The following is a 13,832-nucleotide window of genomic DNA, read 5'->3' on the forward strand; positions in this document are numbered from 1 at the left end:
CTGCGGGGCCTTTGGTGCTACCTGGCTGAGGAACATCCCCCCAAATGGTCCCCCATTTGTCCCAGTGCGCTGATCCTCGTTTCCAGTCACAGAGAAAAGGGCGCTGATCGTACTAGTGCTTGCTAAGACATGAGCGGGTCACTGACGGATTTTCCTGAGCCAGGCATCCTTGTGTTGTAAAGTTGAGTGTTTGCAAAGAACCCACAAAAGTTCATTGTTTTTGTCTGTTCGAGCTGCGATAACAAAATGCCATAGACTGGGTGGCTTATAAACAACAGAAATTTGTTGCTCGCAGTTCTGGGGGCGGGGAAATCCAAGATCAAGGTGCCAGCAGCTTTGGTGTCTGGCGAGAACTTTGTCTCCGCTTCCCGGGTGGCACCTTCTTGCTGAGTCCCCGCCTGGTGGGAGGGACACAAAGGCTCCTCCAGGCCTCCTTTACAGGGGGTCTCATCACCTCCCAAAGACACCCCCCCCCCCCGTCTTAATACTGCCACACTGGGAATGAGGTTTCCACACATGGATGTTGGGGGACACGGACGTTCAGACCACAGCAGTCACCTTTATGGGAGCGTCCCAGGCCACAGCCCGGCCCAGCGGGAGCTACTCTGGGACACTAGCTCGCCACTCGGCCACTCAGCGCCGCGGCCTGCAGGTGGGTACGCAGAGCTCTGTCTTTCTGCCCTGCGGGGGCGGGGGCGGCTGATGCCACAGTGGAGTCCTTACCTGTCTGGAGGGATCAGGGAGTGGTTCTGAAAGCCTGTCCTGGTGACCCTGGGGTCAGCCCTGGGCCCCCCTGAGAAGCTGACTCTTCAAGGGTGCAGTTGGCTTTAGGTCACCGTTCACGAGGTGTTTGCCAGGTGTCGGCGTTGTCCCGGGCACAGGGCTTACCTGTTCTGCTCGCTGCGGTACCCCCAGTGCCTGGAGGGACGTCTGCACAGAGCGAACACACCGCCAGGGACATGCCCAGGTTCCAGAGGCTTGAAGCTTAGGACATTTTTGGAGGGCCTTTTTAAGAAAAATAATACAAAATTTTAAAAAGCAACAAACTAGGTTCAGAATAAATCACTTATTTATAGCAAAAAATCATAACAAATTGCAAGTTCTAAAAAGCCTTGTAGGCCATAATATTATTAGACATAGGAAAATAGCATAATCTTTTTATTAATTAGTTGGCTGTAGCTTCGGGAACCATCTATTTCGACCCTTTTTTTTTTTTTTTTTTTTTTGAGACAGAGCCTCGTTCTGTTGCCCAGGCTAGAGTGCCATGGCATCATCCTCACAGCAACCTCATACTCCTGGGCTCAAGAGATCCTCCTGCCTCAGCCTCCCAAGTAGCTGGGACTATAGGCATGTGCCACCATGCCCAGCTAATTTTTTCGAGATATATATTTTTAGATGTCCATATAATTTCTTTCTATTTTTAGTAGAGACAGGGTCTCACTCTTGCTCAGGCTGGTCTCGAACTCCTGAGATCAAATGATCCGCCCGTCTCAGTCTCCCAGAGTGCTGGGATTACAGGCGTGAGCCTCCACACCCGGCCTATTTTGACTCTCTTGTGCCACCTTTGCTCGTGTACTTCCAGCGCCCAGCGCCGTGCTGCACTGCAGCCTTGCGGCCCCCAGCGAGCTGTCCTCGAGACGGCTGTGTGTGGAAGTGACTGTGGTCACATAAACATAGCCCACCAAACCTAACGGAAGTATTCCCATCCCAACATCCCACTAGCCAAATCACAAATCACCAGTAGCTATCCCCATCCCATACAGAGGGAAATATAATGGGGAGGAAGTTGTGGCTAAGATATTTCACTTTTGCAAACTGCACCAAAATCTAAGGCCTTCTATAAGCGTCGAAAGGAATCCTCCCAGAGTGTCAGCAGGGACCTGTGCACGTGAGGGTCCCTGAAACTTCAGCTTCAGTAGCTTTATTGTAAAAGCACGCTGTGAATATTTGTTGCAAACATTCGCTGAATTGAGTAAAAGACGAGCCACCAGCCCCCGCAGAGCTCGTGTTGCAGTGCAGACACCCCAGCTTGCAGGACCCGGGACGTCTTGCTCCAGGCTGGAGTCCTGAGTCTGCCTGAGGGACCTGAGAGGGGACCTCAGAGCCGGCGTGTCTCCGCACTCGGGCATCAGGGCCCGAAGGCTTGACGCTGGAGACTGCTGTTGCGCGCAGACAGGACCCCTTCCCTGCTTTCCCAGGCAGAGCGGCAGTTTTAAGGGGTGAACCAGGGAGTTTCGTTCAGAGGCCTTGGTGAAACCAGCAGGCCCAGATTTCCCCGCTGGGCGCTTGGGGTGGGGTTGGCTGGCGAGGAGCAGACACCAGAAAGGTATTTTCATGCACTCCTGGGGTGGGTTTGGGAGCCAAGGTCCTCATGTGGGTGGTGACCATGATGTGACATGTAGCTGGGGCAGAGGAGAGAGTGAAGTCAGGCTGGCCTGAAAGACCACAGCCTGTCCCCCTGCAGCTGGGTCCCTGGGTTTCAGACGCCGCTGCTCTGTTACCCCGTTGTCTGACCTGCGGGCCGGGGAGCAACTCCAGGCACCTCTGCAGAAATCTGCGCTCTTCCTCCCAAGAGGGAGGCGACCATGAACACTCTCTTTGGTTTTGTGCAGTTCTCTGGGGACCCAGGGCCCAGATGGTGTTAGGTACTTACCACCCCTCCCCCAAGCCTCGGGCTCACAGTTGCCCCACCCCCACATCACTTCTCAGGCAGGGAGAGGGACAAGGGACATGTTCCAGGAGTGGCCTTGCCCTCCCTGGGGGCCTCTAGTGGGCAGCGGAGTCCCACCCCCTTCCCACACTGCTCTGGCCGGGCCGTGCCCTCCCGTCTGGCAGAACCACAGGTGAGCGGCACAAACTAGAACCCGCTCTGCCGCCCAAGTTCTTGTTGGGCCTTGGACCACAACCCCTGTGCTCTGGCTCTCATACCCACTGGGTCGGGAATGCTGCTTGGTTGCCTAGCAATACGATGCCTCTGGGGATGTAGTAAGTGGCAAATATTGATCATTGATAAGGACACCAGTGTAGGGGTGTTCCCTGGCGCTGAGCTCACAAGCTCAGTCCTGCAGAGTGCTGAGGGGACAGATTAGCACCTTGGATGCCTTAGTCCCCAGACTTGGGTGATGTGCTTCTGTTTCCACCACAGCCCTCGGGCTGCGTGAGCTGGGTGTGGAAGTCCTCTGCCTGGGCTCGGATAGGACACCACCAGGTGGGGACGTGGCTCTCTGAATCAATTCTGCCAGCCACTCCTCAAAGAGATTCCACTCCTGTTTCTCAGGAGAAGCTGGATGTAGACCTCGATCAGCGGCCATGAGAAAGCACTGCTCTTGACGAAGGTGTCTTGAGAGGACCAGGCTGAATGCGATGTCAAGCCAGAAAGCTGAGAACGGTTTCCCAGCTCCTCAAACAAATTGGGTCATCAGCCTCTTTAGGAACTAAGACTCACATTCTTTTTAGCAACTCCATTCTTTACACCTCCCGCCAAACTTAATGTCCCAGCCTCCAGGGAACTGTCCCATCAGGTGCTGTGTGTGCCACTGTGGTCAAAAATCCTCATGTCTGAATCCCAAAGGAAATCAGTCTGAAAGTCCTTGTTTCTGGAATGGGCTTGGCTTGCTACTTTCGTGTCATTCAAACCAACTGCTGAAAGAGAAATTTAAAAACTCTCTCCTTTCTCCTCTGGAGCCACCTGAGCCACTGCAGTGGTGCGTGGGGAGCTATTTATAAACGTGGCACATGATGAGTGCCAGCCGGGGCGAGCGCATCACCCAGAACTGGAAGTTGGGGAGGAGGAACATACCCCAGTCCGAATGTGGCCATGATATCATTTTCCTTCTAATCCGCGTGGCCAGCTGCCCAGGGAATGCCAGCTGAGCGCTTGACGGAGCCCACGGGAAAGTTCAGTCCCTGAGGACCCCAGCTGGTAGGTTTGAAAACGCCTGGAGAAGAAATCACCGGCACCTGGCTTTCTTTGTCAATTTATGCCCCCAGAGACGTTTTCCTGTGTTATGATGGAAACTAGAGTTTTCCCGTAGTCTCACCGTCCTTCTGCACTGTCCTTTTAGATAACAGCAGAATTCAGGGCAGAGAAAGATGTTTCAGCTGAGTTGCAGACTCCAGACCCAGATGATCCACAGCTGGGCATTCTAAAGATGCTCCTCGCTCCGGAATAGAATTTGGAACCCTTTTTGAGTGATTTTTAACCCAACATGGAGGACGATAGAAGTACTAAAAAGATAAGAATCAGGCAGGCATTTCTTCATTTTTTGAAAAAGAAAATGTAGCAGATGCTAAGAAAATGCTGATCTGCTTGCCATCGCTTCCTGAAAGCTCCTGGGATTGACTCTCCACATCTGATTTGTGATCAGTAGGAAACAAACACAGAGACGGCTGGAAATCTGTGCTCGTTCAGAAAGAGAAGGCCAAGCCAAGCTCACATCAGTCCTGGTTCAGATCGTGGTGAGCAGTCAATGCCTCAGAGGAATCCCGTAGAGAGCATCCTTTAAAATTTCATCAGGCGTCTGGCATAAAATCCTATGTATAAAATAGAGAAATATGAGTTGGGCGGTAGCGCAACCGAACAGGTGACAGGCCAATTCGTTGAGCAACTATATTAAAAAACTAGATTGGTCCCAATTACCCTGAATTGACCATTACACTTTGTATACATGTATCAAAATATCACATGTACCCCCAAACTATGTACAACTGTATCAGAAAAATTAAATTTTTTAAAAGGAAAAACATCTGAAGGCAAGAACGTGGGCCGTGTTTAAGGATCTCTCAGTGTGGTTGTGCAAGAGAATTCAATTTTGGGGTAGGTTACGTTTTAATTCCTAAGTTCTCTTCCAACCACGAGACATTTATTCACAATGTAAATTAAAAAGGAAAAAAAAAAAATGTTGGAACTTTAAAAAATAGTGTGATAGGCCTAGATCTCACAGATTAAAAAAAAATCCATTGCGTGATATGTTATTTCCACATTCCTTTGGGAAAATTTACTATATTTTCATTTTTTGCTAAATTTGCATTGGGGGCATGGGTAATTATTTATATACAATAGGATTGGTATTGTCCTGGGGAACGGAGCATTCTGCTGCTGCTTTTCAAGGTTTACAAACAGAAAATTTGCTTGCCAAATCTGTAGATTAGACAAAATTAGTAAGGAAAACTAGTATGTCAGTGACCCTACTCAATTTATAAGCTTGATGACCTGGAATGGTAGGCTCAGATCAATGAGTAAAATGCCAACTGGGGTAAATGTCAAGTTTAGATATAGGTGTTTTTTTTGTGTGTGTGGTGTTATTTGTTTGTTTGTTTGTTTGTTTGTTTTGAGACAAGGTCTTGCTCTGTCTCCTGGGCTAGAGTGCAGTGGTGTCATCATAGCTCACAGCAATCTCAAACTCCTGGGCTCAAGCGATCCTCCTGCCTCAGCCTCCTGAGTAACTGGGACTACAGGTGTGCGCCATGGACTCTTGGCTAATTTTTCTATTTTTAGTAGAGATGGGATCTCGCTCTTGCTCAGGCTGGTCTCGAACTCCTGAGCTCAAGTGATCCTCCCACCTTGGCCTCCCAGAGTGCTAGGATTACAGGTATGAGCCACCACACACAGCCTAGGTTTTTAACTATGGGAGAAATATCTTCGCAATTCATGTGAAAAAGAACTGGGGAGTAAAACAAACTTCAATGTGACATGACGGTTTAAACATCGCTTACAAGCCTGCACCATCTTCCCGGAATACCCACGTGGAGGTCATGTCTAGGTCACCGTACATGCAAATGCATTTTTTTCCCAGTTTCTGCTAAACCACAGCCCAGTTAAATGCTGGGATCTACATTTTAAGATCCAGGAGCAGAGACAAAGCAGAGGACACTGAGGGGCAGCCGGAACAGGGACGTGTCTGGAAGCAAGCTGTGCAAAGTAGAGTTAAAGGAACGTTTCAAAGTTGAAAACGTATGTGTGTTTTTAGTTTTTTACTTTAAGAAAACCAACAAAATGCACATTATAAAAGTCAGGAAAAACTAAGAAGCAGCAGAGAAGAAAGCACCTGTATTCCTTCCTGGGAGCAAGCTTGGTGAGGGCTTAGGGCCACGGACGTGGCCTCTGAGGGTCAGTCTCCTCATCACCAAATGAAGGCTCCGACTTCATGGTCCTTCAGGACTTCTGAAGTTAAGAATGAGCGACTTACTGATAGGACATGCTTGTCTCTAAATAGTGGAAAGACTCTGAGGTTACCAAAGGGAGCAGATTGATCAAGGCTGTTCCAGGTTCCAGGAGAGGAGAGCAGCATTGGTGGGTGAAGTGACAAGTAAACCAGAAATCCCCACTCTCTGTTCCCCAAAAGGGAGAGGGCAGCTTGCCACGTGCCAAGCACCTTCCGACGGGTGGACGGTGGTCACCTGTCAGCTTCAGTTCAGCCAAGGGACGGTTTCTAAAATTTCCTCTAATTTTAGAGTGTCCCAGCCCTTACAAAAGCCTCATTAAAAGCCTCATTAATCCAGACACTATTTATTAAGGAACTGCATTTATGAGAAAGGAATTTTTTTTTTTTTTTTGAGACAGAGTCTCACTCTGTTGCCCGGGATAGAGTGAGTGCCGTGGCGTCAGCCTAGCTCACAGCAACCTCAAACTCCTGGGCTCAAGCGATCCTCCTGCCTCAGCCTCCCGAGTAGCTGGGACTACAGGCATGTGCCACCATGCCCGGCTAATTTTTTCTATATATATTTTTAGTTGTCCATATAATTTCTTTCTATTTTTAGTAGAGACGGGGTCTCGCTCTTGCTCAGGCTGGTCTTGAACTCCTGATCTCGAGCAATCTTCCCATCTCGGCCTCCCAGAGAGCTAGGATTACAGGCGTGAGCCACCGTGCCTGGACGAGAAAGAAAATTCTTACTGGGGCTTGAGGTGTTGAAATAATTTCTTCCTCTGTATTTTCAACATCTTAAACATAAAAAAGGAAAATGTTATCAAATACCAAAACTTTTCAAAGAGAGAGCCCAATGAGTTGAAGATTGTTGCTACACCCCTTCAAGTTCCTGGTCTAACTGCAAATGTCTACGAAATGTACACATGAAACATTTTCTGTTTTCACAGGATACCATTACATGATGTTGTCCAACTATGAAAGACTGGTTATGCTCATAAACTAATCATATATTCAGCTGTATGCAGGTGCATTTTAATTTGCTTTATATATTGCACTAACATCCAGAAAAATGTAGCCCTTTAAAAAATTCTATAGTTCAAAAAAATCTCACTAATTTTTCTCTCCTCCTGGCCTTCATCCTGCTCCTTCCTTTCTGCTTTTGAGTTTCCAGTGATAGGAGATTCTCAGTAGATTTCAGTATCAACCATGATTTTAAAATGATGATTTGCATTGAAAATGCTGGCATTCCTGCAGAGTTGGAAATTAAGAACTCTTGGGTGAAGTTCATGGAGAATAACTGCATGGATGACAGCTCCTGGATGCTACTGTCACACGTGTTGCAGGCTGGCGGGAGCTGGGAAGACACAGGGCCAGCTGTCACTGCAGAGTGCTTGCTCCTACCTGCTGCGCGACTCTGCGGGTGTGATTCAGTTGCCCACGGAAGGCCTGAGTCTCCAACAGGGATCTTCCACTTTCTACCTGGTAGAGTAGCCAGTTACAGTTCTAGTCCTTTTTAATTTGAAAGAAAGTTCTCCACGCTGAGGCGAAACCTGCCTCCCAGGACTCTGAGTGCTTCATGAATCAAGTCATTGATTTCCACCTACACCGGACCCTCCACACCATGCATGTATCTTTCCATTTTAAGAAGACAGGCCAGGCGTGGTGGCTCACGCCTGTAATCCCAGCACTCTGGGAGGCCGAGGAGGGAGGCTCACTCGAGGTCAGGAGTTCGAGATCAGCCTGAGCAAGAGCGAGACCCCCCATCTCTACTAAAAGTACAGAGAAATGATCTGGACAGCTAAAAATATATACAGAAAATAATTAGCCGGGCATGGTGGTGCATGTTTGTAGTCCCAGTTACTCGGGAGGCTGAGGCAGGAGGATCGCTTGAGTCTAGGAGTTTGAGGTCGCTGTGAGCTAGGCTGACGCCATGGCACTCTAGCCCAGGCAACAGAGCGAGACTCTGTCTCAAAAAAAAGACAAAATATCTATCTAAATGCTTACTTTTTACATTCCTTCTGGTGAATTAATAACAATTTTCAAACCATTAAAAAAGAATTTAAGTAACATTCCAAAAATGTACATTATACAAGAGAATAAAATCAGGAAAAGAGGCCAAATACATTAGCTCATGCCTGTAATCTCAGAGCTTTGGGAGACCAAGGTGGGAGGATTGCTTGAAGTCTGAAGTTCATAGCAAGATCCCTGCCCACCCCCCTCCCCAACACACACAAATTATCTGGGCATGGTGGCATGCACCTGTAGTCCAAGCTACTCGGGAGGCTGAGGCAAGAGGATTGCTTGAGCCCAGGAGTTCAAGGCCGCAGTGAACTATGACTGCCCTGCTGCACTCCAGCCTGGACAACAGCGTGAGACCCTGTCTCTAAAAATGAAAAATGAAAAAGAATCAGTAAGACAGGAAATCAGAGCAAGAAAAAGATAAGGGTAGAAATCAGAGCAAAATTGTGGTAGGTTACTGCACAAAAGTGGGTCATAACTTTGGCTATTTTCTGGCAGTCAAAACAAAGAAAAAATACAAACCCTGCAGCATCCAGAGGGGAAAAAAACAAGTCCATTTGTCAATGAAGGATGGAGACAAATTTGTGCTTTGGGTTTCACAAAGCGGGTGGGTTAAGTGTGGGCAGGTCACGGCACTTCCCTTGCACGGATTTAGGAGAGAATTCAGTCTGGCTGTTTCTCGTACAGGGCTTCAGTGAAGGCAATCCTCCACCTCCAAGTGCAATTCAGAAAAAGTATTCTGTGAGGGGCAGAGCCATGCTGTTGAAGTACCCTGCTTTCTAATGGGTTGGCTAGAATGCAGGGCAAAATTTAGAATTTGAATCCCTAAAGCAATGGAGCAAGCGTCTATCCAGTAGGCAATTCTCCATGAAAACTATTTTCTGATCTCCAGTTTAATAGAATTGGAGGCTGTAATCCATTGTTTAAAAAAAAAATGGCATGCAGATATTCTATGCTGCTTAATTACGTGGACAGTGGACAGTCCATCCTCGCGTGAAAAGTATGAAGCCTCGTGAAAAGATAGGTTTCCTGATGTAGATAGGTCCAAGAATTTTCTCAGACATGCAAACAGACTGGGCACCCAGGGCTCGCCATGCTCCAGGCAATGGAGCAAGGCGGCAAGGACTGCAGTCTGGGCACCCTTTCAAAGCAGGCGTTGCCAGCGCAGCCAAATGAGGCTGCACAGAGAATTCCACGTTCTGACAAATTGCCATGGTAATCACGCTGTTCTTCTGGATTTGATGGCTTACTAGCTCATAGTCAAGGTAACAGGGGAGGTTTTTGCTTCTTTGTTAGATAGGTCCAAAAGTGGGAACATCAGGGAAGGGGGTGGTTCTGGAGGGAGACAGAGGCATTGTGCTGTACCGGGCTGAGAAGGGCAGGGAGAGGGAGAGAGAAAGAGAGAGAGAGGGAGAGAGGAGGAGGTGAGGGGAGGGGGGGAAAGAAAGGCAGGGAGGAAGGAGGAGAGGGTAGGAAGATGGAGGGAGGGGGAGGAGGAAGCGATGAGAAGGGGAGGGAGAGGGAGGACAGGGGCGTCCAGGGAAGGCACTAGTAGGCAAAAAGCAGCCCAGTGGAGGAAGGGCGGAGACACAGGGGTCTTCACCAGAGGAAGCAGGAGTTCAGTTCCAGGGCTGAGTAGCTTCTCAGGGAGGGGCTCAACCGGTGTCACAGTGGGGGTCTGTGGCCGGTGAGTCCTGACACAGAACATCTCTGCCTCTTCTTAGAAATTAAAGGTCTCACGGCAGTTTCCCCGTGGGACTCCAGAAGGCCCCATGCAGGTGACAGTCTTTGTAACTGCGGACTTGGGTGTGGAGACAGCGTGCATGCATGGCGTTCTCTGTGCTCTCTGTTCTGTAACCCCCTTCCCAACGACGGGGGATCCAGGCTATCTAGTGGGGTATTTCCCTAGGCTTCGTGGGAGCAACTCAAGCTAAGTACTTGGTTTGCCACGCGCATCCTTGATTTTTCCTGTGGCTGGCATGACTTTGAGAAGTAGGTTACGAGTACCAGGAGTAACCCAGTAAAACAAATGCCTAGTCTAAATCCGGTCCCCATAAAAGTGCTTGTCCGTATGTATTTTTCTATGTGACAGCTGCTGGCTGTGTCCATCATAGACAGGAAGAGAAATCGGATGGTTGAACTACCAAGTTGTAGTTGAGAATTTTTTTAAAAGTTCCTTTTCTCTGTTCTCCTTGAGCAGTCTGGATCGGCCTGGGAGCCCTGACAAGCTCCCTGCTGGGCCACAGGCGTGGTTCCCATCAGCCCTTGAAGCGCTGTGAGGCTGTAGCTCGGTTGGGCCCGCCCAGCCTGCAGACTCAGTTTGGATGTGGACTTTTCTCTCTGTAGGGCAACGAAGGGCTTGTTGCTTATGATCACGTCCCCACTCAGGACATTGTGGCCGGTCAGCCTCCAGCGAGGTGATGAGGGAGGGGATGAACAGGTGAGACATTGTCTGATGCAAGTCATTGCATGTCGGGCACCCAGTCTCAGAGATGAGCCTGGCATTCTGACCCTGTGGCTGGGAAAATGAAAACGCCATCCACAGAAATCGGAAATGCATGAGGGATTGGGGGGTGGGGGGAGGCTACAAGAAAAAGGTAGATATGAACACTCGGGGGGAGGTGTTGGAAAGCCATGCACAGGGAGACAATGGCCAATAAGTTGGACCTCCAGAGAGGGGCCAGACATCGAGATATTAACGTCACTGTCAGTCACCGGTGGTCACCTGTGCAGAGATGGTATGTGAAGAGAGGTAAGGAAAGAATGGAGAACTCTTAGTTTAAAAAGGAGGAGAAGGCAGGAAGCTGCCAAGGATACTGGAAAGCCTATTTGAGAGGAAGGAGCCAGGACGGTCCAGTGTATTGAACAAAATTCTGAATTACCCATTATGGAAATCAACTCTGGCTAATTTTAGGAGAAAACAGACATGTTGAAAAGTTGATGGGGATGGGGTGGCTTCCAGAATCCCTGCAAGGGCTGAGACACCAGGTTCGGATCTCTGAGAGGAAGGACACCAGCAGAGACTGCCAGTGCCGCGGGGTGCCAGACGCTGCTGCCCCCACCTCTGACGCCATCAGCTCTGGACCATTGCATTTCTCTCAGCACTGTGCTGTCCCAAGAACTCGGTCTTGAAATTGGCGTTTTAGCCAAAGAGATGTCCTTTTGGTCCATGTTTCTGTGCATCAGTAGACCCAGAATCAAAGTCTGGGGGCAGGGGCACGTGTGGAGCAGCGTTCAGGTCTCGTGAGCGCACCCTCGCTGCAAGGGAGGCTGGGGAAAATTCTAGCTTCTCCACCGGGAGGAGACAGTTAATCCAGCACCGTCCAGAGACCGGCAGGAAGATGGCGGTGGAGGGAGCGCCATGCGGGTGGAGTCAGGAGGGGCGAGAACAGAGCATTCGAGATGGAAAGAACAGCTCGATCTCAGAAGGAAGGAAGAGTGAAGTCAGGGAAGCTCTTGGAGGTCGGCCTCCCCTGTCCCAGCAGGATAGGGTTGTTGAGACAGGATGGGACAGCCCACTGAGGCTCAGCGTGGAAGGGCGCAGGAGGTGGGAGGTAAGGGACGTTCAGCCACACACCCCGACGGTGGACAGCCAGTGGCGCTCACGTCCATGTAAAGCTGCCCATTCTGTTGTTGACCAGACTTAGTTGCTAGCAGGTTCTCTTGTGTTGAATCTGAACGCGTGTGGAGCAAATACCTATTCTTCTTCTATTATTTTTCAGGAGTCCAGCACCAGACCTTCCTTTCTGTTGGCTCCCCCATCTCCACTGTGGGGAGCCCTCCCAGGGCTGCCTCCCACTGCAGTCCTCCTCTGCCGACGTGGACGGTCAGCCTGGCGTCCGGGGTCCCTTTGGTGTCCATTTGTTAACAGCTGTACCCCACTTACGGTCAATTGTGTCCCAGCCAGTGCTGTCCAATTTGGTCTTTCTCATCCTGTTCTTGTTATTTTAACACAAAGACAAATGTATAAATGGACATATGTTGTTTTGTCTGCTCGGGGCTTGTCCCTGTCCCGAGTGGTTCCCCGGGGGGGCTGGCGATCCCAGCCTCCCACCCTGTCCCCATCTACTCGGACGAGCATGTGCCCGGGGCTCGGCCACGCAGATCACCTCATATCCCTGGCAACAGCTGAGCACGTGACAGGAATCTTTCTCTACCATCGGACTACCCAGAAGTTCTCTTTTGCTGGTGGTCCTCAGCTCAGACAACATAAATGTGGGCTACAAGTGACACTTTCTCCAGCTGTGTGAAGGAAGTCCTTTTCCAGTGGGAGAAGAAGAGGCCAGCCCTCTGCAGGAAAGCAGAGCTTAAAGACCGAGAAAGAAAGAGAGTCCCCCAGTTGACTGAACTCCTGGGTCTAGCTTTGCCTGAGCCAATACATATCCTTGCTGTGTACGCTCGTTTGAACCAGTTTTTTGTCACTTTCCCAGTGGGTAAGGCCTGACATAATTACATCTTTAAAAATTAGAATGAAAATAAAATATTTTAATTATGGAAAATAGGGACATTTAAAAAGCAAACCCCCAAATCATTCCTAATCCTATTTTTTAGTTATAAAATAGGATTCTATTCTTGTGTGTGTGTGTGTGTGTGTGTTGTGTTGTAAACGGTAAAACATGGCCACATGTTCCTGCTTCTAGAATGTCCTGTGAAGTTGCAATGGGCTGTGCCTCGTGTGCAGAGACAGAGTTTATTTCTCTCTCCCTTGAAGCTTAGCCTTGTGGCTTATTGGAACATTAGAATGCAGGAGCAGATGTGTATGACCTTCAGATGCCAGCCCAGCCTTCTGGAGGATGTGACCAACATAGTCCAGCCCACAGCCAGGCCCATTGCCAGGCACGTGAGGGAGGTCCCTTGAACCCTCCAGCCCCACCCCACCTCCACGGGAATCCCACTGCGGGGGCACTGCTCAGGTAACCCTCTGAATCATGGGAAATAATACAGCTGAATTGCTTTAAACCACTAAGATTTGGAGTGAATTATGCAGCAAAAGCTGAGACCAATGGTATCCTGCATTTTTCATATAATTGCACATAACCATTTCCCAATGTTATTAAATATACATTAAGGTTCTTTTGGTTGCAAACATCAGGAACCAACCCCAGCTACCTTAAACAAAAAGGAAATGCATTAGAATGTTTCTGAAGTATGTCAGGGAACAGAAGGTAAAGTTGGGGAGGGGAGAATTCAGGGCCAGAAAACTGTCATTGAGAATGACTTCTTGACTAGTAACCTCAGGTTCTCAGAACAGCCAGTGCCCAGCTCTAGATCATTTAATTATGATTGGGGGGAGGGGCAGGCTGATTGCAGACACAGATGTGCAAAATTAGGAGAAGTAGTGGAAATCCTAATATGGAAGGCAGAACAGGGTAACTCACTCATGGCCTGGGCCTGCTTTTAAACTGCTAAATATGTTTTGATTTTCCAAAATTTCTTTGTTTTCAAATCTTTATGTAGCTTCTGTATCAAGCCTTCTTGTTAAAAAAGGGGGAGTGGGAACAACTAGCAGGAGGTCACTTTTGAAACTGTAACAACAAATGGGTCAACCTTGTATACTTCTGCACAATGCCACAGAATCTGTGAAGGTTTTGTCAACAGAAGAGAACCCAAAGTCTGTAAAATAATTTAAAGAGGTTTATTCCGAGCTGCACATGTGTGACCATGGCC

The sequence above is a fragment of the Eulemur rufifrons genome, chromosome 11 (genome assembly GCF_041146395.1).
Source record: "Eulemur rufifrons isolate Redbay chromosome 11, OSU_ERuf_1, whole genome shotgun sequence".
Taxonomy (NCBI): Eukaryota; Metazoa; Chordata; class Mammalia; order Primates; family Lemuridae; genus Eulemur; species Eulemur rufifrons.